The sequence below is a fragment of the Aplysia californica genome, unplaced genomic scaffold (genome assembly GCF_000002075.1).
Source record: "Aplysia californica isolate F4 #8 unplaced genomic scaffold, AplCal3.0 scaffold00248, whole genome shotgun sequence".
NCBI classification, from domain to species: Eukaryota; Metazoa; Mollusca; class Gastropoda; order Aplysiida; family Aplysiidae; genus Aplysia; species Aplysia californica.
In genome coordinates this window covers 891878-896384 of record NW_004797518.1, presented here as the reverse complement: position 1 = coordinate 896384, position 4507 = coordinate 891878, and the positions used below count along the sequence as shown (strand labels likewise).

The window sequence follows — 4507 nt, the reverse complement described above, 5'->3', positions numbered from 1 at the left end:
GGGGGGGGGGGGGGGGGGCTACTCCCTGAAAGTCCAGATTCGGCTCAAAATTATTGATTTTGAGTTGTATGCATTTTTAGCTTCTTCAGCTTCTCTTACAACTATTTCACGCATAAGAACCCCCTAAAGCTTGGTTTTTTTCACATACCTGTCATGTTAGTCACCAATATTTCTTCATAAAGTCAATCTTTTATTTTTATTTATCGCAGGTTTTCTCAATACCAGGTTTTTCTACATACTATTTTAAATAACGCCACCATTTTTCATCCAATCTTCATTAAATTTTCGCAGAATGAAGAGAAGATGTACCACTAAAAATGTGTCTGTTTAATTTTTGATGTATTGCGATGGAATAGATTTTTGGTGGTGGTGGTGGTGGTGGTGGTGTCTGGAGCCGCCGCATCCATGACAACGAAATTGTTTTTTTCTCAAATTTGATCGCGGATTTTAAGACTCCTTACTATGCTTGTTATACCAGATGTGTGAAATTTGGTAAATATCTGATCCACTAATATTATTATTAATAAGCGAGATAGCCTTCAAGTGTAGCCCCTTCTCGTTAAGAGGGTTGACGCGGGAAAATGCTCGTGGTGATATGTAGCTCCAACACATAGTGCTGTAGTCGATGAATGAATGCGCAGATCTTACTGATATCTCCGGTTTCGTCTGGCTCGGAGGTGGTTCATATTTCGATTCGACGGTCCGATTTCAAGAAGCACGCAAGTCTCAGAAATCGTTTTTGGGGTTTTGTTTGTTTTTCAAGCAGCGGTGAAGGATGAATAAGATTGATTTATAAATTATAAGTACACATGTAAATCCAGAACACAATAATATGTTATTGTATTACTGTGGAGCTCCCAGAACCTGTGTAGTTTAATCGGAATTGAGCGTTATATATATATAAGTGCCATTTATTATTTTTGTTATTACTATTACTATTATTATTGTTATTATTATTATTGTTACCATTATTTTTTTAAATTATTTTTATTATTATTATTACCATCATTATTGTTATTATAATTACCATTATTATTATTATTATTATTATTATTATTATTATTATTATTATTATTATTATTATTATTATTATTATTATTATCATTATTATTATAACTATTATTATTATGGTCGTGCATGGAGTGCCACTTTTTTTTTATCGCCGTCGGAAAGTTGTTGTATACGCTACATGACCACTTCAGATACCTTTTGCGTACACGCCAGCGTTAAGTTTTATGCCACTGCAAAGCGGCATTTTTTTTTAGCGTGGTGTTATTATCGTGTCTTGCTCAAGGTTGCACCGACATTGCTGGCCGTATTTATTTTCCAAAGTTCTCCAACCACAGGGTCTCTACAGCCGCCTTTTCAAGGAATATAATGTACAGTTATTTTTGCTACCTCTGTTACAAACAACAATAATAAGAATAAGAATAATAAATATAATAATAATAATAATCTTAATAATCATAATAATAATCATAATAATAATCATAATAATCATAATAATAATCATAATAATCTTAATAATAATAATAGTAATCATTCATCCGTCAGTGGCTGACGAAGACCAGTACCCCTGCAAAGGATATTTCTTTAATTAAGCGAAGTAGAAAAAATGATTGAGGATTCAGATGACTTGTTGCTTTTACTGTGGCCAGTGAGACCAATCAGTCCTGGCAGAGAACAGTTTGCCACATTTTGAGCATTTCGGACAAACAGCTCTTGACAGAGATGCAAGTGGGTGGTTGGCGGGTGCTCTGGTGTGGTTTGCTTCTTCTTTCCTACCAAACATCTATCGTCCTAATCTCCCCTTCTTCTTTTTTAGGTTTGTTACTCTCTTGTAACACCTCTAATCTTCTTGCGCTTATATATGACCTTATGCTGTTGCGAGCGCCGTAAAACCTCTACTTAAACTAAAAAAAGAAATGCAACCTCTGTCTCACGTGGCTAGGAAGGCTTGAAGAAGTAATTTAATATTAATTGAGTCTCTTTTGTTGTTGTTGTTGTTGTTGTTGTTGTTGTTGTTGTTGTTGTTGTTGTTGTTGTTGTTGTTCTAACACAATATTTTAAAACATGCATGTATTAATCTTGTCCTTGCTATGCTAATAAGTAATTTAGGAAAGTTTGAATGTATAATCCCTACAAATAACAAAGTTATATATTTCAGCCGCCTGTTCCCTTCATTGAGTCTCTGTCATTGTTGTTGTTGTTGTTGTTTTAACATTTTTTTAAAAACAAAACGAGTTGTACGGGTTTCTTTGACTAAGCCACCTATTTGTCCATCAGGTGCCAATCTCATGTTCACATGCGACAGGTGTCGTCTTAATATGACCTGGGGGGCGTCTATTTCTTTATTTAGCAGCGTTCTTTTGTTACCAACTGTGGGATTTCATATCGTCTTCGTCTGTGGTTCCTGTTTTGTGATCCTATTTCATTTTATTCTCCGTTTTACTCCTCCAATAAAATTACTTAAATAATGGTGTTGGTTTTTTCTTCCCGCAGGGCGTTAAAGGGCTTGAAAAAGGAATGAAAACCTCAAAGATCTTCGTTTTGTCATATTAGATGAGGATAGGACCGTGCGTCGAACGTTTGGATTTGCCCTCCTATTCCTCTGGTGAGTGTCAAGATGTTGAAATAATCATGTTATTTTTGTGAGCATTATTAGTAATTTCTATTATTATCGCTGACACCGTTGTGTTCCTCTTTATATTTCTTTTTGTTGCAGCTGTCGTTGCTGCTGTTATTGTTGTTGTTGTTGTTGTTGTTGTTGTTGTTGTTGTTGTTGCTGCTAATCTTGTTTTTGTTCCCTTTCGCTTAAAAAGGTGGATAGCGAATGCTCTGGTTAGGGGGTTGCTCCTTCTTTCCTTTGCAAAAATCGTTCGTTCTTTTCTCGCCTCCTACTTTTCCTTGTATTTTTTAACTCTGTGGTAACTCCTCTAATCTTTGGTACTGATATGACCTAATTGTTTTGCAAGTGTGGTAAAACTCTTACTAAAGCTAAAACAAATCTGTGTTTCGTTATTGTTGTTGTTGTTGTTGTTGTTTCTTTGTTTTCTTTCCCTTTAAAAAAAAGAGAGAAATGAACAAGAACCCTTGATAAACACTAGCGACAGGAGTTGCAGCAATACCAACGCTTGTATTAGTAATAACAGCAACAACCACAACAGTAGCAACAACAGCAAAGCAATCGACAACAAAAACGGGATCAACAACGACAGCAACAACAACCACAATATTAACAACAACAACAACAACAACAACAATAACAACAACAACAATATAATAAAAGTCAGCACGACATCAGAAGCAAGAGCTATAACATCAGGCACAACAACAACAACAACAACAACTACTACTACTACTACTACTACTACTACTACTACTACTACTACTACTACTACTACTACTACTACTACTACTACTACTACTGCTGCTGCTGCTGCTGCTGCTGCTGCTGCTGCTGCTGCTGCTACTACTACTACTACTACTACTACAACAGCAGCAGTAAAAGCAACACAGGTGTTTGTGGTGTAGCAGTTAGGTAGGTGCTTGATCTGTCGCACGCAAGAAACATTAGATAGACGTCTTTGAGGTGTATGTGTGTGTGTGTGTGTGGTGGGGAGGGGGGGGTCTTGGTGAGTTTTTCGGACCGACTTTCTGTTTGACGATGCAGTATCCTTCCCAGCACCCGACAAGCAGGGTCGAAGCAACCCGCCTCCTAAATGATTTATTATGTCGTGTCGACGGAGGCGTAAGACTAAGATCTACACAGTTACATTTTTAAAAAGTAACAGCATTCATCAAAGAGAGAGAGAGAGAGAGAGAGAGAGAGAGAGAGAGAGAGAGAGAGAGAGAGAGAGAGAGAGAAATTAATTATGTGTGTGTGTGTGTGTGTGTGTGTGTGTGTGTGTGTGTGTGTGTGTGTGTATGTATGTATACGAGTGTACCAATGTGCCAGGACAATAAAGATGTATCTTATCGTATCTATCTTAACTTATGTTATCTCATCTCATCTTGTCTTATCTCATCTCATCTCGTTTTATCTTATCTCATCACGACAAAAGCTTCAGTAATGACGAAATAACCGACAAAACCAATGGCAAAAACAACAGCAACAACTGCTTTTATAACAAAACCGAACCCCCCAAGCGTTAACGGCAAAAGCAGCCTCTACAGCAGCGACATCGCATAATGCAAAATAAGAAGAAAAACAAACAAACAATAAAAAACAAACAAACAAGCAAAACAAAAACAGAACATAAAGCTGTGTTACAACATCAGCAGCAGATACTGAAAGCAAGACAAACAACGTAACAATAGCAATGACAATCTTTATTTATCTCGCAGGGAGAAATTTCTCGTTGTCGTTTATTTTGACAGCTGTGTTTCACAAGGTTTCGTGGGCTCGCGTGCCTGCACACTACAAGAAAGGACATAAATACATGTTCATGTCAATACTGGATGCTGAAATACCCCCCGCTTCATAGACACATACACACAACACACA

General features: G+C 36.9%; 1 long non-coding RNA gene across 4 annotated transcripts in view; it reads left to right on the top strand.

The window, feature by feature from the left end:
- LOC101854954 overlaps window positions 1–4507 on the top strand; it is a 43511-nt gene that overhangs the window by 23133 nt on the left and 15871 nt on the right. For all 4 annotated transcript variants that reach the window (XR_004858644.1, XR_004858643.1, XR_004858642.1 and 1 more), the window contains exon 2: window positions 2503–2614. This is a non-coding gene — a long non-coding RNA (uncharacterized LOC101854954). The remainder of the gene's footprint in view (window positions 1–2502; window positions 2615–4507) is intronic.